The sequence below is a fragment of the Mesoplodon densirostris genome, chromosome 15 (genome assembly GCF_025265405.1).
Source record: "Mesoplodon densirostris isolate mMesDen1 chromosome 15, mMesDen1 primary haplotype, whole genome shotgun sequence".
Classification (NCBI taxonomy): Eukaryota; Metazoa; Chordata; class Mammalia; order Artiodactyla; family Ziphiidae; genus Mesoplodon; species Mesoplodon densirostris.
Window position 1 is genome coordinate 6,236,362 of NC_082675.1, and position 23,899 is coordinate 6,260,260.

A 23,899-nucleotide genomic window follows, 5' to 3' on the forward strand; every position below is an offset into this window, starting at 1 on the left:
AGTACCACACGCTTCGGAAAACCAGTGGCCCCAGAGCAGGCTCCTGAAACGGTTCGTCCGTCACCGGCCACTGGCTGCCAGGCACGCGGCGTCTGCTCGGTGACCGCCCTAAGCCCCATCCCAACGCTCCCCGACCTGGCGCTCAAGCAGCGCTTCCTGAAGCCACCGCTGACGCTCTGCCACCTCGGTAACTTATAGGGACAATGTCCCCGAGGGCACCAGGGCCAACTCTTTAGGTCAAAGGAGTTCCGAGTCTGAGCAGGAGTCTCCAACTCACCTTTAGTGACAACAGTGGGTTTTACATCACTCTTGAGGCCTTGCTCTCTGCTTCCCTGCCACCAGTGGGTGAGGAAAGACTCCAATCCAGTGTGGGCCCTGAGCGCTAGAAGAGAGCCCCTGCCTCTGGCTCCCTCGGCCGCTCGCCCAGGATCTCCCAGGGGGGCCACCTTATCCCTACCCCGACCACGTTTCCTACCTGGGGCCCCACGTGTGTGGGCTCCTCCCTCCCCGCCCCCTCTTCCTGCCCACACGTCCTGAGGCCTCACGCGCTACAAGTCCTAGGTTCCCTGACCTCGCGCCTAATGAAGTTCTCAGTGGCTAAGGATCTGGGCTCTGGGTTTTGATGATCCGGGAAGAGAGCTGCTTTCCCCCTGTCCTTGGGACAACTGCTCTTCGTGTGACTTGGCTTAATGACTCCTAATGGAAAAAAGATAGAAGACAAAAGAAACCGCACCTGATTTTTCTTTAACTAGAAATTATCTCAGCGACTATGAACTTAGGTCTGGAGAAGGGCAACAAAAAGTACGGAGGGAGTGAGGTCAAGCTTTCTTCTGAGTCGGAGAAGGAAGTCGGAGAAGGACACTGCCTGTGTGATTACGGTGAGAAAGGGTGACACAGGTATATACTCCTCAGCTTCCCTCCAGCCCAGTCCTCCCACAGAAATGACCTCTGGAATGACCCAGCGGGGTGTGGGCCTGGCTCTGCCGCTTGCGGTGTGACCCCGGCTGATCTAAGACGGATCTGTAAAAATATGGATAATCGTGTCTACAACCCTCTGCTGTGATAACTAAAGAAGACAGTAAGTGTGAAAGTACTTATCAGAGTGCCCACAGCTTGGCTGAAGCCAAATGAATGTGAGTTTCCTTATTTCCCTTATCTTGACTAGTGCATTTGCCAAGAGGGTCATCTCACGGGCAGAGGCCTCCCAGGACCCCACGGTGTGTCTCCCAGTCATCACAGTTCCTTCTCTGCTCCAAGTCAAACGCTGCTTTCACACCTTCGTGTCTGTCCCCTGCACCTCCCGCTTCTACCCAGCAGCTTCTCCTTCTTGACTCTCTATCCGTAGCATTGTCTTAAAATCCTTCTGACTGCGGGGACGTTTCCTCACACTCTGGACTCCACCACCACCTGTTTCCTGCTCTCCGACACTGCACACGGGAACGCCCAAGGAATGGGACACAATGTGACCTGCTTCGCTGATGGCCCCCACGTGAGCACCACAAATAAGGCCCAAGTTTGCCTTATCTATCTAGTAAATGTGTAACATCCATATACATTAGGAATCATAATAATTTGGTGGGTGGAACGCTGGGCTTGCAGTAAGAAGTTCTAAGTTCAGATTCTCGATCGGACACTGAACAGCTGTGTGGCTGCAGGTCACTCATTCTCAGCCTCAACTCACTCATCTGGGAAATGGACGGTCAGACCCACTGTGAGTCATCCAGACGCTCACTCTCGCTCTCATCACGGGGCTTAAGGGCCTCTGCCTCATTCTGTCCCCAGGAAGGAGCAGCAAGGACCGGGAAGCAGTGGGGGGTATGGGTGGGGGGACTGAAAACAAAAGCTTTTCGGGACACAACAAGGATGCTTAGAGAGTCAATGCAGGTAAGCACTACAGCCTGTGAGACTGTACCCTTGCCTGCATAACCTGCCTTTTCCCGTCCCTTCCCTTTGGCTTTGTCTTCCTCAGGGGACCCGCCTTTCCCAACTGGGCCAGGGGATTCCCCCTGCTCCAAGGCCCGCAGGAGAGCAAGCGCAGCAGGTTCAGGTCAGAGGGGCTCTAACGTGCAGTGCGAAGGACTCGTGTTTATCAGACTTGATTCCTCCTCGTACTGCTGGAGGAGTAAGACTACAGGGACAGAATCCATGCTCGGGCCTAGAAGAAAAAGGATCAGAGACTAGAAAGCTCAAGCCGCCCTCAGGGAGAAGCAAAGGAAATATCTGAAGGTCACACAGGGCCTGGCCAGCTAAAGGAAGGATACACACAGACTGGGCCCAGGAGACCGCAACAGAAATGAAAAGTGGATTTTTAACAGGACTGTCCCCAGTGACGCTGGGATTGGGAGTGTAACAGTAGTTGGCAGACCAGAAAATTAGAGATTTGGGATTCTGTTTTTTTAATGCATTTTTAAAATTGTGGTTAAAAATACATAATAAAATGTACCATCTTAGCCATTTTTCAGTGCAGAGTTCAGTAGTGTTAAGTATGTGACGTGCACATTATTGTGAAACCTCTCCAGAGCTTTTTCATCTTGCAAAACTGAAACTCTACCCACTGAACAACTCCCCCTTCCATTCTGCTTTGTTTCTATGAATCTGACTACTTTAAATATCTCAGAGTCTGGCTACTTTTATACCTGGGTCACAACCTGTAACTTGTTCTGTTTGGCAAACCAAGGGAAGTACGTACGGGCGTGACAGATCTGCGGAGAGGCCCACTCAGGAAGCACCGACTGCAAGAGCCGCGAACTTCCTACAGCCACACAGACACAACCATAACCCTACAACCGCATACGCCACGGCCATCAGGATTCAGGATCAGCGTGGACAGAAAGGCATCACCACCCCACTCTCAAAAAGAGCCAGGGAAGGTTCACAAGAACCAGTGCAGGACTTCAGCGTCCAGGCTTCTGACTTGGTAGGACTCGCGCCTGAGGGTCGTCAGTGTCACTCTGGAAACGTACGCTAGTAAAGACTGCTAACAACTGTGGCCGGGGGTCTCAGCGAACACTCCTCACCTCCAGGACCTCTAGGCAGAAGTGTGCATAGGACTGAACCAGAAATACAAAACTCATGAATACTTCATCGTTAGCTAGGCCTGTGGATCCCCCTACTGATGCAGCGTTCCACAGCAGGGCTAGATCGCATGGAGAAGTCCTTCTCCCTCTGTTAGTGGTAACCTTGGGCTTGAGACCAAAGTAATTATGGGCAGAACAGGAATTCATAAACTACTAGGCCTGTATCTCAAGTCTTACTACTCATCATAAAGGAGGCTGGCTGAGGGGACCCAAGTCAACACCAGAGAGAATGGAGCCAGAAAGGGACAGAGAAGAGAGAAAGATCATTTGCCACCATGCCCAGGTAGACTCGCCCAGGCTTCCAGACAGGGCCGTGGCCTGGAAGTCAACCCAGCACCCGGAGGAAGAGGGGAGGGCAGCCTCTTCCCCTGGGCTGGTCAGGAGCAGCCCCGGCCTTCCCACCCTGCCAAGGAGAGTCAGGAAAGAAGAAGACACCATACACCCTCACAGGCTCAACCTTCTCACTGTGCACGGCAGCTACACCCACTAGGACAGAGGCCACTGAACGTCCTTTATCTCACTGAGTCAGTTCTCCTCGTGCAGGAGGGACGTGAAGTCAGGGCAGGGAGAGGCCCAGAGCTGAGAACTCAACCTCTGGCAGTGAGGGGAGGAGATGAGAAGCCACATGCCCCAGGCCAACAACCACTGAGACAGGGTTCTCCTTCCTCTTGCTGCCCAGCTATGCATAGCAAGAATGTAAAGTTTTATCATGAACGTGAACCACAGCGATCCAGACTGCGTGTTCAACGGGAGTATTTTGGATTTCAGCAATGACCAAATAAAGAGGAACAAATACCTGTCCTATGTAAAATATATGCTGTCTTCTTGAGTCAAGCTGAAGGAAAAATAATTATTAAAAAATGATCACAAATCCAAAGGCTCAAAAGAAAATGAAGGGAAAAAATGCTTGTGCTGGAAACATGCTGCTGTCAGAATCATGTCTGCACAGAGACTGATGTAACAGAGTCCCCAGTAAGAAGACTTTCAGGAACTCGTATTGAAGGAGAAAGCTGCTGTTCAGACTTTGGAAGAAAACACCAGAAACTTATGGAGTAACAAACTCAGCTTAAAAACAAGTTGTGATATCTCAGTGAAGACAGGACCAATGGGAAAGAAAACCAGGGGGGCATCAGTCTAAAAAGCAGGTTTCTGGTCCAGAAGGCCTTCAGGACAGCAAGGGAAAATGGAACAGAGAGAGTGAAGCTTTAATAACCAACGGCTTACGTGAAATGAAGAAAATCAAACTCCAGAGGTGCAGAGAGGCACTCCAGATGGGACAAAGATGCTCTGCTGTCTTCAGAGTTAAGGAAAGCTGTCTAAGGCCTGGAGACCTCAAAGCCAGAGAGGGGCAAGAGCTTAAGAAAAATCATGAGATAGGGAGACTTTCTTCCTCACTGAGTCCGGAAGGGAACACGCTTAGAAAAAACTCCAGAGACGGTTTGGGTTTAGACATAGTTGAGGGCGATTCTCCATCGAGGAAGACGGTCAAACAAGGGGAACACTTACCACAGTGACAGAAGTCAAAACCCCCAAGACATTCCAGAAGGAGAGGCAGAGGCAGGGCCCACAGTGGCTGAAGGGCAACAAAAGCCTCGGGATCCTGCTGGGTTAGAGACATGCAGAGAGAAAAGCAGAAGGTTTGTATTATGGAGAATTTAGGATCACAAAGTGTTTTGAAGAGCTGACTATTATAAGTGTGGGGTCCCAGCTCAGAAGATAGGCAGACCCACTTATATTTAGGATTTATATAAAAATATGGAATTCAAGACCTGTAGGGCCAGAGGATGAGAAAGCCTGAGAAACTCTAGAAAGGAAATGCCAGGCAAGCCTGCACAACTTCCCTTCGAGATATAGGAATTCTAGTATCATAAGTAGCCTCTTGATAGGAACTTTATCCAGACTGAGTTTTAGGTTCACGCTGGATACTGAGTAACTGACTGGGATTGGCTGGAATCCTAGAGAGTCTAAAATCAATACTGTTTTTCTCACTTATTTTCCAGGTGAGAGGCTGCTGACGGGGCAGAGACTACAGGCAGGGTGGACGAGCTCATCCCCTGGTTTTACCACACGCTAGCTGTGCAACCTTCACCTAAGAGGTTAAGAGTGGGGTTCATGGAGATAATAAAAGACACCTGACCTTGAAAGGGAACATTATAAGGTAGTTTAAGGGTTAAATAAATTAATGCATGACAAGTATTTAAAACAGTGCCTAGAAAATGTTAAGGGCTCAACGAAGATTAGCTATCATTATCATTATTTTATTTATTCCATCTACTTCCTCCCCTCTCTGCTATATTCTAGAACTGCTAAGAGTAGTTTGGGTACAGATTCCAAGATCTATTTTAAAGTTCGGGGAACATCACTTTTCCTCGGGAAGTGATGACACATTAGGGGAGTTAGGGACCCAACTGCTGCCATGGTTAACATTCGGATGCAACATTCTCCTAAATCTGGGGAATCTAGGGACGGTGCTAAGTTACTATATGTCTATATAGCTCTGCAGAAATCTGGGGGGAAGGAAACATGCAAATGATATGAGGCTGGAGTCAGCCAACTCTGCTAACATCTATCTGAAGCAGCTCTATCATTTCAGCAGAAACCACTAACATGAGAAATGGAGTCCTACAGACTGCCCTGAGTGACCCTGCAACATGTGAGACTGAATCAAATGGGGAGAAAAAGGAAAAACGAAAATGCTTTCAATATATTTAGGGATTTTAGTTTCTAAAATGGGAACAAAGGGTTGACTCAGAATGAAGGTTGTTAACAGGATATACTTTAAAGGGCAGGAATTTCAAATGGTTTTGAGAGGGGGCCAGGTTTCTTCTTCCTTGCTGAATTACACATGCCAATCATGGTGCCTGCAAACCCTACAAATGGGAACGGCCTCAGCTTTAAGGATAGGCCCAGCTGCTGTAGACCATATAACCTCCCATCTCACCTCACCACAGCGTCTCCGACTAAGTGCAGACACCTGACCCATGAGCTTAACAGTGACCTCTGCTGTGGCCTGGAATAACAGTAAAAGCTGCAACAAAGTTGTATTCCCAGTCTCTCTCTCTCTCAGGAATCTAAACAATATTGAAAATGAGGTGATTAGCCAGGAGAGATGAAGCTGAAAGGTTACTATGTACAAAGGAACTGGAGCGGTCATGAGCAATCACAGCAAACCAAAGTCATGAGGAAGTAGAATCTCTAAGTAAGGCAGAGAAAAGATAGATGGCATAGGAAAAAAGAAAAAACCAGATGGCAGCAAGAGGAAAAAGACACAAAGGAAAGACAGCTGCCTTGAGACCCCACTGTCGATAGGAAAGACTGCCTGTCTCCGAGCTGCCTTAGTTAATGACAGTTTTCTGGCCCAGGTGCATCCTTACACCATATCCCGTTTCCTAAAATGGAATGGATCTCTACTCCTTGCAACAGAAAATCGCTAACTAAAACAGTTACTTCAGCTCCCCTGAGGATGGAGTTTTCCCAGGAGGCAGCTCGGTGCCTCCAACAAACAGACTCCTGGCAAGTCCACCCCAGCCACACATGCCTAGACGTCGCAACGGAACAGGGGGGTCTCATCCCCTGGGCTCCTTTGGCACAGGCCCTAGCGCTTATGAGCATCTCAATGACCTATGAAAATGTTTGAGACCTGAAAAAAATATTTACTGGATGTAAAATATGAAAAGAAAATCATAAAATCAAAGTTAATAAATGTTTAATGTCTACAACTAGTCTAATGAAGCTTAACTCACAGTTTTGTATAAGCTAATTTCATGTGGGATGTGGGTACATTTTTTTTAATACGTTTGATATATGACATGGTAAAGGCCACCGAAGATAAGAGTGCTGAGGCCTTCTAAGGACTGCAAACCAGTCCCACGGAAGGAGACGTGCTTGGGTGTAAGCTGGAACCTGCCCACCCTGCCCTTTGCAGAAGTTTACACTTAAATATTATGCCTTACTACTCAAAACTGAGCAGTCTGAAGTTAGAAATCAACCCTCACCTCCCAAATTTAAACATACTGTAATTTTGGTACTCCTGAATTAGGAGTCTATTATTTTTTCTTAATGTAATATTTTACAAAAATGAAGCCAAACAACTTCTACTAGCCATCCTATTGGTTTTACCAGAAAGAAGGGAAAACGTTATTTAGGCTACAAATGGTCCTGCATGTCTGAAGGACATCGTCAGCATAATAAATCAAAAATTGGTCACATTTACTCTCTCCTTGGGCAAGAGACCCCATGAATGTCAGGAACAGAGCCAAACATTCTCTCCCATTTGGCCAGACTCTTAATCTGAGAAAAATAGGAGGTAGTTCACAAGTTACACAAGATTTAAATCTTATACCTGTAAAAGCAGAAAGGCAAATATCGTTCTCTCTCCACAGTCACTGCTTATTAGGGCTCTCACTGGGTGAGCACAGAGAAGCTCACCATCTGTTCCAGCTACGACCACTGCCCTCTCCCCACCTTCTCTGCTGGCCTTCCCTGCAGACCTCTACACTTCCCAGTCCTGTCCCCCATACACCCACTCCCCCTTCTATACCCCACCCCCATGACGCCTCTTCTGCAAAACTGTTCCCTGGGAGTTCCCTGGCAGTCCAGTGGTTAGGGCACTCCGGGCTTTCACTGCCGAGGGCCCGGGGTCCAATCCTTTGTCAGGGAACTAAGATCCTGCAAGCTGTGTGGTGCAGCCAAACAAAACAGAAAAAAAAAAAAAAAACCCAAACAAACAAAACCATTCCCCTCCTCGTCAGAGCTCAAGACCAGACCCTTGCTCCCGTTTCACTCTTTGACTCCAGTTTACACGCATCTCCTCCGTCCCCAGTTCCCTGCACTTTCTCACCTCTCCTCAGGCCTTGCTGAAGGCAGTGACCATTTATTTTATTCCTTTTTTCTAAACACAGGTGTCCGCTAAAGGTACATCCTGACTCCATTTTTTTTTTTAGCTCAACCACCTGCCTGACTTGAATGAGAACCATTTCCATGATGACAATTCCACATTCTCTCATAACAGGAATATCTCCCTGTCATCCCACAATGAACTGAAAATCACTAATTCGCCATATAAAGTCCCTATAAAAGGCAACACCTTCCCCCAACAAGTCTCCCAGGCTGGGAGCTTTAAATCCATCTCTCTCCCCCTCCCCACCCTACACATCTTTCCATTTCATCTGCTCTCTGCTTATTTTCTCCTCTCAGCATTTAGACCAACGCAAAGCCTCTTCCGTCTTCAGGAAAACCCATATTCAATCCTATGCCTTCTCTAGCTGCCATGTTCTCTCTCCATTCCCCACCCAGGCTTCTTCAAGGCTTATTTTCCCGACTTCCATCGCTTCACTTCCCATTTACTCCTGCACCTGCCACCACGCCACTGACGTTCCTCTGGCGCATCCTTCATCTCGCAGGAACTCCCTTCCGTGACCCCGCTCTCACCACGCACAGTCTTGTTCTCAGCCCGCTGGAGGCTCCCACTCCTCCCTAAGCACCAGTGCTCCCGTGGGCTCCACCTCGGCCCTCACTGCTCCCCACTTACACCCCCACCAGGTCAGCCATCCAGTCCACGCGTTCTCAACTCGGGCTGTTAAAGAGAAGCTTTTGTAGGAGTTGTGTTTTAACCCTGCAGAATGCCTCCAGAGGGCGCTCAAACCCTTGCTCAGAAATCTTCATGGCCATTTACAAGACAGCATTAGAAACTGAACCGAATTTCACAGTGGATTACTACCTCTAACTCGTTGCTAAGCAGCATGCAGATATGTACAACCTGCTTTCTGCAGGTTCCCTGATCCTAATTGTGAGTCTGGGGGCTTATCACAAGGTCCTAATCCTAGCATAATATAGAGATAAAGTAATGTTACTGCATATTGGTTAACTAAAAACCTGACATGTTTGCTGGCTGATGCCAAGTATTTTGAATCATTGAAATATTCTTAAATCCTATCAAGCTTAATCCTACTCGTTTGACATGCACATCTAAAAATAATTTTGAAAGCCAGAGGGACATAATGGGGTTTACTCTGAAGAAAAGGGGTTCAGATTATTTTTATGAATTGTTTTATCATTTACCTAAAGAGGCAAATGAATGGTTTTACCATTTACCTAACCTCTTTGGGACAGACGTTTGCACTGGCTTTAATAAGGGCTTCCTCACAAGATCTGTCACAATACTGTGGAAGGCGCTGCGAAATAAGATGTGGAAATAAGCTATGATTATTTTATGAACTTGCAGGTTATGAAAAATAAATGAGCTCTAGAAGAGCTTCACTGAATTTCTTGTATCAGGTGACACAAGAGACAATGCATATTCTAGAGTTAGAATAAAGCTGTAGAAATGCTTTTGTATTAGCAACACACATGACTGCTTTTTAAAATCAAACTTTGAATTCTTCTGATACAACGCCAGAGTTAAACTTCATTTTTTTGAAAATCTCCCTTCTTCCAACTTCTGTGCAAATGAGTATCTACCATGGCCACTGGTTATCCCTCTTGCAGTTCTCCCAATTTGGATTAGCTGTGGTAATTCTTTAAACTTAGGCTAAACACTTTGTTTGCCCAATCTAGTTTCACTCCTTATCCCTTTATCGCATCTGTGAACATTTAAAACTACTGCCCTGCCACTTCGGGGAACTTCCTCCTCAGCTGCCAGGAACCGCCCTCTCCTGAGCCCCTCCTCTGCACTCACCGCCTGGAGAATCTGCCCCTGTAGGCCCTGCAACAGGGAACCCAATCAGCTGGGCTGAACCAATCACATGCTCTTCCCTGAGAGTTTAGACTTGGGAGGTGGAAAGTCTGGGTCTATAAAGTGAACTGGCAGGGACGGTGACTCAGGACGGACAAAGGCAGAGAGAGCAGCTGCACTGATTCCTGTTGACGTTCCAGCCACCACTGGGTCTCAGCCAAGAAACAGCCTCGGATGCCGTGGTAGCCTCCTCAGAAATGCCCCTTCACTTAAGCCATTTCAAATGCATTTTCTTTCCTTTAAGCAAATGTTCTCTAAGACATCCTCCTCCTCTCTAATGAATTCTTTTGAGAACTTAAAGGTCTCCCCTACCTTTTCCTTGACGGATCATATGCCCCAGCTCTGCTCTGGGCTCCTCCTCACCCTGGTCTACACAATCTCACCCATCCACGGTTTCCATGCCAGCTGCGTGGTGAGGACACTGTGAACGATTCTCCAACCTCTATCTATACTTCTGCTACAGCCTGGATGTTTGTGTCCCCTAACTCCAGTGTGATGGTGTCAGGGAGGTGGGGCCTTGAGGAGGTGATGAGGTCATGTGGGAGGAGCCCTCACGACGGGATGAGTGTCCTTATACAAGAGACCCCAGAGAACTCCCTCGCCCCTCTGCCACGTGAGGACACAGCGAGAAGATGGCATCTGTGAACCAGGAAGCAGGACCTCGTCAGACACTCAATGTACTGGCACCTGGATCCTGGACTTCCCAGCCCCCAGAACTGTGAGAAAGAAATACTTGTGGTCACGGCCACCCAGTCGACGGTGTTCTGTCGTAGCAGCCCAAATGGACTAGGACAACTTCTAACGGCCAGGTGGGCACCTGCGGATGGATGCAGGCCTAGGGCACCCCTCTGCCTACGTCCTGGCCCACCTCTGTGTGGAACGACCCGTTTGGAAACATCAATAGAAATCGCTCCAATTATTCAGCAGTACTGACCACAGGACGACGGACTACAGGACCACCACCTGCTCGAAGAGTCACAGTCCAGCCCAAAAGGCAAGCACAGTATTACCCAAAGTCAGGGTCATGAAGTCTTAACTCCATATAAAAGACTTCAACAGTCCAGTCTAAGCTAGACAGATACCCCAATCTTAAACAATATATAGATGTGTAATTATATTCCAAGAAAAACTTGCCACACAGAAACACTGATTTTTAATAATGGATTTATGCACAGCACTCAGTCATTCATATAACAAAGCATGTATTTGCATCATAAAATCATTCTTTGCAAATTCTCTCAGGAAGATCCTACATGTCCTACAAGCCCCATACACTCAGCATGTCCAAAACTCCATCTGTCATCTCTTCACCAAAGCCAACTCTGTTCTCTACTATAGTAAATGGGTCCACTAGTCTCTCGGTTGCCCAAGTCAGAAACCTGGTTACCATCCACCCTCCTCCCACTCACGGAGTTCTGTCACTCTATCTCCTCAATTCCTCCTGAATTTACCCACCCACCTCACCTACATTCAGCTGTCACTCAGGCCACCACCTTCCCCTGGAACACTACAAAGCCTCCAGGCTTGCCTTCCTCTAATCCACTATCCGCTGTAATGTAATCTTCCTAAAACGCAAAATGGATTGTTTATTACCCCGCTTAAAGTTTTTCAATGGGTTCCATTAATTCTCAGTGTAATTTCCAAATTTATTCATATGGCATATATTTTTTTTTGTTTCTTTGTTTTTGGCCATGCGGCATGCGGGATCTTAGTTCCCCAATCAGGGATCGAACCCGTGCCCCCTGCATTGGGAGCACAGAGTCTTAACCACTGGACCGCCAGGGAAGTCCCAGGCTTCTAAACTCTGATCAGTGTTAGCTACTATTTACCTCTCCTGGTTCATCTCTCACAGCTGCCCACTCCGATTCTAGCTCCAGCCAAACCAAACTTCTTCAGACTCGGCAGGTTTTATCTGCTCCTAGGCCTCAACCACTCCCCGTGCCCCCTCCCCGCAACAACGCTCCTTTGAACTCTGGGCCCTCACACTTGCTGTTCCCGCCATTTACCTTCGGGGCTCACCTTCTCCAGAAAGCCTCCCCTGACTGGCACCCCTACCCGCAAATCTGGGTCACGCAGGGTACCTTCCTAGGTGCCCCCAGGGCCCTGCCACGTCCGCAAGGCCATCTCCACCATCTCCACCATCTCCACACTTCCTCGGCTTTGTCCTCCACTAGGCCACACGCCACTCCGCGTCCACAGAACCTACTGCAGGTCCACAGTTAACCCCTGGCAAGGGAACAAATGCACGTGCCTTTAGGATAACCCCTTTAGCCGCACCTACACTGCACACCCCAAGGTACCCTGAGCTCCACTCTGCTGAGTCACTTGCAGGCCCTGCATAATAATCAGGCTCTCGATGCTTCTGCCCTTGGGTCCAGCTGGCTAAGTCCTACTCATCCTGACTCAGTTAAATGCAACTTGCTCTGTGACTGGATCTGTGTGTTAGGAACACAGACAGTTAACAGGAGTCAAACTAGGAAATTCCACGGCCCATGTTTTAAGTGTCTGCATTGATTCGACAGTTACAAGAAATGAGAACTACTTTTATTCTGCGTATTGCTAAGAAGCAATTTTCCTCCAAAAGTTGGAAGCGACAACATTCATTCAAACTTAACTTCAAATGTATCACTCAAAAAATGTTTAGATATTAGTTTTTAGAGAACATTTTAGAGGACACTTTAATATATAAGACAGATCTATTTTTTTAAAGGGCACATATCTATTAACCATGCAGCTAACACATGTTCTAGATATGATGTATTTTTTAAAAGTAAATGTTCCAAAATAAATGAAATAACAAATTACAGATGTAATAACATATAATCCTGAAAAATAAAAAAAGCAAAAAATTTTAAATCATCCAACATCCTACTACCCAAAATCCACAACTTTTAAGATTTTCATTTAATTTCTTCTAGATATTTTTCCATCATAGGTTTTTGTGGAGGGCTGTTGGGACGTCTGTTTAACTAAGAGTTTTAATCATATCACGTATGCGATTTTGCATCCTGATCTTCCTTCAACATTGTCATAAGCACTTTAATACATTTTCTTCATAAATATTTTAACGACCAGTAATATATTATCCAGTGGATGTACCATAACTTAACCCTTAAGTTATAGGAAATGCACCCTTAAAAATAATTCCACAATACGTATCTTTTGTATGTAAAGCCTCTCTGTATTTAAAAATATTTCTTTGATGGCTCCTAGGTGGTTGCTACATCAAGGAATATGATTACTTTTAAGGCTCTTGATACATATGTCTAATGTAACATAAGAGTGGGACATTTTTGTTACTTCCTCGTAAGACCTAGGTCTTAAAATTTTTTAGTCTAAATTTAGGCCTTTATTAAGTGAGAAATTGTAAAATCTTCATTACAAAGTAAATGCTCATCGTAAAAAGAAAAAAAAAAACTTCAACAATCCAAAACATTGTGGAATAAACATAAAATCAGTCCCAGAAATAAAAATTCAGTCTCCCCTATTCTCTTCCCCTCAGTAGTCACATATCTTTCTAGATCTGTCTCTATTTTTATTCAGCACACACACACACACACACAACCACACACACTATTTTGTTTTGTATCTTACAACAAAACGGAATTAAACCTGCTCAAAAATATATTCTAGACATCTATCCAGGCTATGTCAATACATACAAATCTACCTCTCTTTTAAAAAGCTACATAACATTCCATAGTGTACAGGCACCAAAGTTTTTGTGTTCACCTTCAGCTTTTCCTCATTCTAAGTGATGCTGCGACAGACTTCATTCAAACTAACTTGTATCTTCTTCTTAGAATATCAATTCCTTGAAGTGTATCTGCTAGATGAAAGCATATGGGTGTTTTTAAAATTTTGACAGGTTTGAGCTAACTGTCATCTGGAAAGGTCGAACCAATTTTATGTTCCCAAGAATATACGAGGTACCTTTTTCTCTACATCCTTGGGCAGCTTTTAAAATTTTAGCCTGAGAGCCACCCCCCCCCAAAAAAAAACTCACTGTTTTAATTTCCATTCCCCTAATCACAAGTGAGGTTGAATTTCCCGTCATTGCTTTGATATTTTCATTTCTCTCAGAACTATTCATATCCTACATTCATTTCTTAATTGTGTCAATTCTATTATCCTTTGTTTATACATGTTACCAAAACTTTTTCCCCAGTCTGTCACTTCGTGATGTTTTTTTGTCACACAGAAATATCAGCTTTGATGATGTTACAACTTATCATTCTTTTATGATCTGGGGCCTTGGTCTTACCTAAATGGTCTACCCCAAAAACATTTTCCCCAACATAATACATCCTCCCCAACATAATACATCCTCTAACATAGTAAATTCTCTTATATTTTCTTCTAGTACTTTTATACGTGTTTTCGTCTTTGAGTTAGTTCTTTAATTCAAATAAAAGTCATTTTTGAATATAGGGAAGTAGAATCTTTCTTTCTAAATAGTCATTTTTCCCCATACGATGCATAAGCAACCATTGCCCAACTGTTTCAAAATACCAACTTTATTATATAATAAATTCCTATATATATATATATGGGTCTGTAACTGGATTCTACTTGTCCATGTATCAACTTGTCTATTCTTGTGCTCACCATTTACATTACTGTACCATTACAGTATGTTTTGATAACTGGCATGGCTAATCGTTCATCACTATTTTTCCGCTTGAAAAATTTCTTGGCCACTCTAGCACATTTAGTCCTCTGGACAAATTTTAGAAGCAATTTATCAAGTGTCCAGAAATAAGTCTCACTGGGATTTCAACTGGAATAACACTGAAGTTACAGTTTAATTTGAGGAGTATTGCAATCTTTTACAAAGATGCCGTCCCTTCCAGAAACATGTAATGTCTGCCCATTTATTTAGGTTAGCTTTTAAATTCTTCAGGTAAAGGTTTTTACTTTTTTCATAAAGCTCTTGTACATTTGTGTTTTACTCTTAAATGTGTTCTGGTTTTGTTGCTACTGAGAATAGAATTTTACTTTTCTACAGGAGTAATTACCAATTATTTGATTATGAGTGAGATTACACATCTTTCCAAATGTTGAACAAATTATATTTCTATCCAGTGAACTATCTATCCACATCCTGCAACCACGTGTGGATTTTCATGATTTTCCTCATTGATTTGTGTGAGTTATTTGCATGCTGAAGATATTAACTCTTCACTTACATTTGTCATAAATATTTTCCTACTTTGTGGTTTAGTTTTCAATCCTAGGGTTTTGTTTTCTTTCTTCTTAAAGAAGTTTTAAATGTGTACATAGTCTAATACATTGATTTTAACTAGCAACAGATTTGAGTGCCCCATAGGTGCAAAGACCTGTATCTCTCTCTCTCACAAAAGCTGCACGGTGGGTATTATTTTCCTCACTTAAAATAATCCAGTTCAAGTCTGTCTGACTGCAAAGCCTGTGCTCTGTGCACCTCAGCGTGCGTAACTCCTTTTCCCAGATGTTTAATATTTACTTCCATATCTTCTTCCTGATTTGAAGAGCATTCATGATGGTTTGTCATTTATTACATTTCCATATACAGTTTATCTCTGGGGTGCTGAATAGGTTCCAGTGACCTGTACAGAACAAACATGATTCTACAATATGTTTAAACAATCAGATAGGGTTTGTCCCACCTCATTACTCACTATTCGGTCCAGTTCACCCAAAAAAGAGCACCTCTATAACTTTTAAACATCACATCCAGGAATACGGCCTGTCCTTCTGTTTAAGACATTCTGTCTTATCTTTCAGGATATTTTCTGGTCTCCTCCAGGCAGACCGCACTTGTCTCGATGAGGCTGTGCTTACCTGTTTCTTGTTTTTTGTTGCATTGTGATCAGAGCCTGCTGTTTTGGTTGCTTTTCCATTTAGTTTCTGCCAGGTTATTTTTAGTATTCAGAGAGCTATGAATTTTATACACACATTGTGCGCCCAGTCACTTTCTCGATTTTTTTGTCTAATGTTTTTTCTGTTATTCTCATTTTTTTAAGCCAATAGCATCTACAAATATTTCCCTTCTTTTCATTTTAGAGCCTCACCTCAGTCTTATTTCATGTATTCCTGCTTTGACAAAACTTACCAAAAACATGTTAAATATCCCAAATTTTAATTTGACTCTGATACTTTTCTGTTAAGCATAGTATGAACAATTAGTTTAACATATGTGTGCCTTTTGCATTAAAAAAGTGCATTTTTATGAATACTTTTTAGAAATAAAGAATTATTTATTTTTAAAATCAATTATCTATTTTTAAAATCAAATACCTATCTTGACCTTAGTTTAGCTGGTAGTTTAAAGTCAACATGAACTGGAAGGGGAGGACTACCTCTCTTCTAGAAAGGCCTCTGAAATGGCCTACCTGGTCTCCCCCACTTGGACTCTCCACCCCTACATTCTGCAAGCAGCTGCTGGAGTAGTTGTTTAAACATGCAAATCTGATTATGTCACTCCCCTACTTAAAACCGAATCCTTGTAATGGTTTCCCATTTCACTCAGGGTGAAATAAAACATCCTTAACCTGCCCTACAAGACCCTACACGATCTGGCCCCTGCCTAGCCACACTTGCCCCTCACCCACCATAATCTATCCACACGTCATTCTTTCAGTTCCCGGAATGGGCAAAGCTTCCCCCCTTCTGGGCCTTCCTACAGGCTGTTCCCCTGCCTGGAAAATTATCCCCCATCTCATTCTACACTGACGCCTACTCACCCTTCAGATCTCAGCTCAAATCTTATTTTTGCAAAAGTCTTCCCTGGGCCCTCTTTCTGCAATCTAAAATTTGGTCCCCTTTTTATACTCTCTCATAGCCAATGCTACTTCACTTTCATAGCAGATACCAGTTTATGATTCTACATGCAGCTGCATGATTGTGTTTAATTTCTGATCTCCTCTCCCCCCATAGATCAATTACAAGAGAACAGGGTCAAGTTGATTTTGCTGACCACACTACAAACATTCATGCATATATGAATGAAAGAAAAACACCTACAAAGCCCCTATGGTATCTCTTACATCTTAAAACGATACCCATCACATTATTCAATAAATATTTACTGTTAAAACTCTGATACTGCCTGCAAACTCCGTACGAATCCATTTTACTCAAAAAGGACATAAAAACTAACCTGAATCTGCTGCTGCTTCAGAAAAACACATACACAAATTTACATCACTAGGAAGTAAGTTCTGATTACATATTATGAGAGTTTTATGTAGTGTTCAAGTTGCTGATACTTTATTCACAGGCAACTAATTTTTATGCCTTATTTTTAAGGTATGTAAAGCACTATGAAAAATGTGCTTTGTAAAATACTCTTTCAGAAGTCTAATGTATTAACAGTACTTGGTAAAAATATAGCAAAATCAGAAATTAAACAGCATTCGAAGTTGGCTATCTGTAGTATTCTGTAATATACATATCTGGTCAAAAAAGAAAATATAAATTATATTGTAAATTAAAAATTCCTTCAGATCACAAAGGCCAGTAAAATCAACATTATATACCACTTTACACTCTACAAAGACTTTCACATACATCATATGCCTGAACTTGGTGGAATAGATAGAGCAGGTATTATCACCATTTGTAGAAAAGAAAACTGAGGTTTAGAGTAATTAAATGTCCTCCCCAAGGTCACAGGACTTGAAAGTAGTAGAGTCACAATTACAACGGGGGGAGGGGTGGAGGCTCCCACATGTAAATTTCTGAACCAAAGAGAACTTCAATCATAAAAGCTTAGGCTCTGGAATTAGTGTAGATTGGTGCTGCCTTCACTAAAATTTCATTTCACTAGAGAACGACAACCAAAGAAGCTGTTTAAGTATAAAGTTAAAACATCAATTGCCGTCAATCCAGGAAATGGCTAAATAAACTATGGTGTGCTCGAACATGGAACATGGAACATTCTGCAGAATGAGTGAATGCATCATATGCTAAAACTGAAAGCTAGAGTACCCTTGTACTTGTTAAAACAGTCAAAGATAATACAAGTACACACATTTTCTAGATCGTAAAAACATTTTTAAAGATCTAGAGGGATACACACCAAACATAATAATTGTTATCTCTGGGGACAGAGGTTTGTAGTCAAAGACTTTAGCCCATCTCTGTGATGTTTTAATTTTTACAAAGAAAATGCTTTACTTTGCTAATTTAAAACTAATTTTTAAAATTTAAATTAACCTGTGGGTTGAACAAGAAGGTCATTTTTCTGTTCTAAAAAGCTGTGCATCCATCAAGGAAGTAGGGCCCCCCCCCAAAAGGACAAAATATAGAAACAAAAACAGTTCGATCCTTTTAAAACAATAAACTATCACAAAACGTTCCTTTAAAAAAAAAAAACAATAGCTCAGAATTTTTAAAAAACATCTAGTCTCCTTTGTTGCAGTAAGACAACCAATCAACTATCAACTAGAAAAGTCCGGAACAGGCTCCTCCTAGAGAGATTTAGTTGTTAAGAGTTCGGCAAGGAAGGTTTCACAAAGGAGCTGAGTTTTGAGGGAAATGAGAGGTGACTTGGCAGAGAGATGCGGGAAGATTAAGCCAGATGGGGAAATGTCTGGGAGGTGGATATGTTGAGTTAATCAGAAGCAGGGCACAGGGAGAAAACTGGAGTAAAGTCCTGAAAGAGGAGAGGAGGTTCCTTTGGATGTGGGAGGTGAGAGGGAGCTCGACGGCGCGGCCATCCAGTTTACCTGGGTGAGAATCCGGCCCTTGTTATGGTCAAACAATGGAGGCGTCCAGAGGCAGCAGCGATCTGCGCTGGGTGCCGGGAGGGTTCCTCATCACCTGAGTAGGATGCTCGGCTGGCTCTGCTGGGACGCGAGGCGCTGTAAAAAAAAAAACACAACATCACATCATGCAGCCAAGCTTCTCCGCGGCAGAGCCTGGCTCCCTGATCCCACGGCGCGGCCATTACCGCCTCTCCGCGGACCCGCCTGGAAAGGCTCCAAGGCGCGGCTTCACGGGTTTCTAAAGCTGTTTTGCTCCCCCTTCCCTCGGCTCCAACAACAATGGAGCCCGGCTCGGGAGTCCGGCTCCCGCGGGGCCTCCGCCCGGCCTCGCCCCTGCCGCTGCACCTCCGCCGCCGCGCACCCTGCCGCCATCTGTAACCCCCGCTCCCCGCTCCCCGGCACTGCGGGCCCACGCCGGCTCGCCGAGGCCAGAGGCCAGGCTGCCCTCCCCGGGGCCGGCCCGGTGGCCGCCAGGCCGCCCAGCTGCGCGGAGCTGCTCTGACCTTTCCCACCGATGCCCGGGCACCCGCCCCGGCTCGAGGCCCATCCTAAGTGATGGGTTGTTTTTCTTTTCTTTAATCCACTCATCCTTCTTCCGACCCCGAGCCCACTCCCCGGCCCCCGCCCCCCGCCCCCTCCCCCGCCCCCGCCTTGATTCAGAGAAGAAATAAAGAGACTGCAGCTCGGCCGCCCCACAACTCACTCCAAGTGAGGGGTTGAAGCGCCCCAGGCCGCGGACTCCGCGCACCCACCCTCCCTCTCCTCAAGGGACACCTCACAGGTGCGCCTCCAAGCCGCGCGCGCGCGCTCCGCACACCCAGACGCCTCCGGGGGACAGCGCGCGTGCGCACGCACGAGGCCAGCGAGCCCCAGGGGAGCGGGAGCCGCACGCATGCGCGCCTCCCGGCCCTCTCCCCTTTCCCCCTCCCCTGCCCCCGCCCCCGTTGGCCGCCCGCGCGTGCCCTCCCCCCAATCCCAGGCTGGTCCTGGGTACCCCCCAACCCCCACCGCCCAGCGCGCGCGCGCTCCCGCTCGCCCGCCTCGCTGCTCCTCCCCCGCGCCCCACCCGGGCCCGCGTTACCCCGGGCAACCGCAGTGCGGCCGCACCTGAGCTTTGCGCCTGCGTCCCACTGGCCAGACCCTCCCTTCCCCTCGGTCCGTTCCCCAACCCCGCACAGCTGCAGGAGGGGTCCTCGCCCCCTCCCCGGGAAGTGAGTATCGATCGGCCTCCCCGGCCCCTCCCCGCAGACACAGACCCGCCGCCGCGCCGGCGCCTCGGCCGCCCTCCCGGTCAGCGCGGACAGGCCTCGCCGCCCCGGCCCCCGCTCCCAGCGTGCACCGCGGCGAGCGCTCGGGTGGGAGCCGGCGAGATGCGCTCGGCGGGCGGTGCCCACTGACCTCCCTTGGCGGCCGGGCCGGGGCAGGGCCGGAGCCGGGAGCCAGCCCCGCCCGCCGCCCCGCCCATGGACCGCCGGCCCCCGCTGCCGCCCGCCCGGAGGACCGCGCAGAGGGGGGGAGCCGCCTGAAGGACCGCCACGGCCGCGCCCTCAGGTGAGGCGGGGCCCGAGGTGTGACCGAGTCCAGCACCGCTCACCTGGCGGTACCTGCAGGGAGGCTCTGCGGGCGCCGGCGGGAGGGCGGAGGCATCTGTCGCGGCAGAAACTCATTTAGATAATTTTTAAAGCCCTCACTGCAGGGGAAGGGGTCCTCCCGACCCACGGGCTGGGGAAGGGTGTCCCCTTGCGGAGATATCTCGGGGGGGAAAAACCAAGAGGTGGAAAGGAGGGCAAAAGTGAGGCGCAGCGACCCCCGCGCCGGCTGCCTGCGGGGTCTTCCAGCCCGTTATGGGGAGGGGGATGCCCTTGCCAGGGCTCCAGTCGAGGCTGCAGTCCGTCCCCACCGCGCACCCAAGCCAATCCGAAGGGGAAGGAGAGGGCAGCCCAGGGGCCGCTCCTGCCAGCCCCGGGGTGGGATTGTAGGGTGAGGGATCCGCATTGCAGGTGCACCAGGAGCGCCCGAGGGCCTGGCCCTGCGTTGTCTGGGATGCTGTGGGGAGGAGGCCGTCTGAATCCACATCGCCTATTTAAATGCGTTTTACCACCCCGTGGACGTTAGAGACCCTCCCAGATAAATTGCATTGTCTCCTGTCCCGATAACCCTTTACGTAAGTACTCTATCTTTACAGCCCCTTTCTAAAGCTTTGATATGGGCTTTAGTTTACCCTAGATAACGATTTGCTTGTGATTCATGAAACTGAGCATAATGCAAATATGCAGCAGAGCTCCAGGCTCGGCGACAGAGCTGCCGTCTGCTACAGCGAGTTAGTCTAGTTTATCTAACTTACGTTTTCATGCTGACCTGTATTAATTTCAAGCTTTGATATTGAGCCGTATGATCTATTCCAATTATGCAAATGAAGTGGCCTGAGAGGAAGTATGATCGTGCTCTGTAATTTAGGTTGCAGTAATCGGTCTTATAACAAAATACAAGCTGCCAGGCTGTCATACGGTAATATATTACACATTTCCAGAAACCTACCTGTAAGAGTGTTAAAGCTAGAATTGACGTTTTAATACTTTTAAGTTTGACGTTTATTTAAAGAGCATTGTTATTGTTTTGTTTTGCACAGTCAAGAATTCCCTTGCATTTTCTTGCCGTTGGTAAGGAAAAGAATGCTAACATTTAAAGTGACTTTTACCTCCAAAGATGTTCTGAATTTATTTCTTTTGGCTAAATGTTCATCTTATGTGAAATATTTTTGGAGAAGGTTTTAAAGCTTGTGGTATGTTTATGTGTGTATACACATGTTTACGTATACATACACACTATTGAAAAACCTTAAAATAAAATAGTTTTTATTGTTCCTCTGCATCATGTTATAATTACTCAGTAAATTCAGTTTAGGTATATTTAAAATCTAAAGTACCAGACAATAATTTGTGTATATCAGATTTTTACTGTAGCACATGTAAATACAACAGTCTAACAAACAGGTTTCTTGGAAATTAGACTTTTTTATTGTTAATTCTTTTTTTTTTAAATGAAGCCTTTTACTTACGACAGAAAATCACTCATGTGGGCGCTTAACTCTTTCATCTGTCATTCGTTGCATAAATTCATTTTAACATCATCATTACTTAATTGATGGAGTGCATTGGCAGCAATACTGATGTTAACAGTGCTGAGGCTTTTAAGAAATACTTATTTTTGTATTCTATTTATAATTTTCTTATATTTCTGGCAAGAAAAGACATGAGCCTTGTTTTTTTTTATCTGGAACAAGGTCAGCCATAAAAAGTTCTTAAGATATAGCGGGCACACTTTGTTTATTAACTAAGATTAATTGTAGCTACTGGATTGGGTATCCTTAAAGGGCAGAAACTAGGCGCCTTTATATGCTTCACACACCAAGGGTGCAGTAAATGTTTGACTCAGATTGACGTTCCAGACTAGTTAGGTAGGTGCTAGCTTAGTGACACCAATTTTCACATCGCCAGCTTTGACATTTAAACCTGCAGAAAGGTTGGGTAGGGAAGTGAATGTGTCCTAATTGTCTTCAAGTATTCAGGGTCTGTCATGCAGCAAAGGGATTTTATATTTGCCCAAGTTCCAAAGAAGACAAGTCGTACTTATAGGAAGACAGACTTCACTTTGACATAAAAGCACAAGTTGCTTATGATTAGAACCTCCAGTGACAAAAGGGGCTGCTCTTTCCCTGCGGAGTTTCCAGATAAGCTGGTCCCCCGCTGGGCAGGAATGGCCACTAGGAGGTGTCACACTGGCGTGGGAGAGGCCTTGTGAGGGGGTGCGCTGAGGGACTCCAGTGGCAACTGGATTGGAGGGCATTGGGGTTCTTTTTTATTCCTTACTCTGGCTTCTGCAGTTGTGGGCATGACAACATCCCAGACATCTACTTCAACCCTAGGAAGACTTTTACTGGGGTAGAGGCCACCCTGATATCAGAGGTGATTCTAATCCTACTTTGCATTTGTGTGGGGCTTTACAGGTAATAAAGCACCCTCACATTCAGTGTTCTATTTTAAAAGACTCTTCTTAATTACGCTGACTTGTATTCCTTCTTTTGGCTTTTATTTTCTGTAATAAACATTTAATCAAGAAGAAAATTACCCTCTTCTATGAAGGCAAGCAGACGAGTCTTTTTAAGCTCTTTTTTAAAAAATGGAATGATGTCAGTCATTCTTTTGAGAGGCAGCATGTTATGCAGGTGAATAGATTTTTTTCTTAGCTGAAATTATTTTTTGAAAGATACTGATTAAGGGCTGATTCTTGTGCTTGCTGTGCATTTTAGTTTCTGTTTATTTCATTGCTCACACATGACTCAAATTTCACAGCAAAAAGTCCATTCATATCCACTAACAGTAAGTTGCACTGGACTTTTTTCAGTTTGTCTGCCTCGTTTTTAAATACATGTTGGCAGGGAAAACACAGCTGAGGAGAAGCAGCATTTCAGTGGACCGAAAAGATTACGTGGATTGGAGTTTTGTGTTTGAAGAAGAAAAAGATGTGTCCCATTTGTACTAAGTGAACTCTGGGGATGATAATTTATCAACAATAAGAATGATGCTCTATCTATTATAACAAAGATTAGGCTATTGACTGTCAATCACAATACATGTATTAAGTGGATCAGTGGGGATAGGACTCTGTCTGTGGCCCAGGAGCAGGGCAGAGCTTCCTGTAAACAGCGGAGAACCCAGTAAGCGCTGTCTGCACGAGGATTTAAGTGGAACATGATGGTAACGAGGCCAGTTGAGTTAAACCAGATTCTGACCTCTCCAATTTAGGAAGAAGTTGGAGAGGGGAAAAACAGTTCTGAATTAATACATACGTGTAATTAATTTTAAAAAACCTTTAAAAAATAGTTCCTCTCTTTTGTTCTTTAGCAGATGAGTTTGTCCAATACTTTTGTGGCTCTTATCCACCAGCTGAATTTGGGTGTGATAATTTAAATAAGACAAAGGTTTTAAAATTTTGTTTGAACCAGAGATGCATCGTTTACTTATACTTTACGCACGAAAGGAAAAGAGAAGAATACCAAGTTCTTCTGGTAAACCAAAAAATAAAATAAGGAAATCTTACAAGTATTTCTTCCTTCAGGGAAAAAAATCACAGATGCTATGTTAAATATTATGAGCAGAACAACAGATTATCAAGTAAGGCAACCAGTTAGAAAGTGGCCTTTTTAGACGTGAAGGGTTACATTTTACAGCTCCCCACGGTGCTCTCTGAAGGCATCTCACAGATGTCTTAAAAGACTTCTTTGTGAATCAGAAAACAGGAGTTGATGTTTTTATGTGAGTTTCCACGCTGGGGAGCAG

General features: G+C 45.4%; 2 protein-coding genes across 7 annotated transcripts in view; one reads left to right on the forward strand and one right to left on the reverse strand.

The window, feature by feature from the left end:
* ZNF664 (zinc finger protein 664) overlaps positions 1-19,903 on the reverse strand; it is a 34,454-nt gene extending 14,551 nt beyond the window's left edge. Inside the window, exons 1-3 of one of the 5 annotated variants that reach the window (XM_060118645.1) lie at positions 19,264-19,401; positions 18,522-18,656; positions 4,584-4,677 (exon numbers count right to left, since the gene is read on the reverse strand). The gene's annotated coding sequence lies outside the window, so the exon portion shown is untranslated. Of the gene's footprint in view, positions 1-4,583; positions 4,681-18,521; positions 18,657-19,263; positions 19,405-19,816 lie in introns of those variants that run through there. The other 4 variants (XM_060118646.1, XM_060118647.1, XM_060118648.1 and 1 more) reach the window with 4 other exon arrangements.
* CCDC92 (coiled-coil domain containing 92) overlaps positions 19,829-23,899 on the forward strand; it is a 30,187-nt gene continuing 26,116 nt past the window's right edge. The window contains exons 1-2 of one of the 2 annotated variants that reach the window (XM_060118643.1): positions 19,829-20,111; positions 20,561-20,724. The gene's annotated coding sequence lies outside the window, so the exon portion shown is untranslated. The remainder of the gene's footprint in view (positions 20,112-20,560; positions 20,725-23,899) is intronic. The other variant, XM_060118642.1, reaches the window with a different exon arrangement.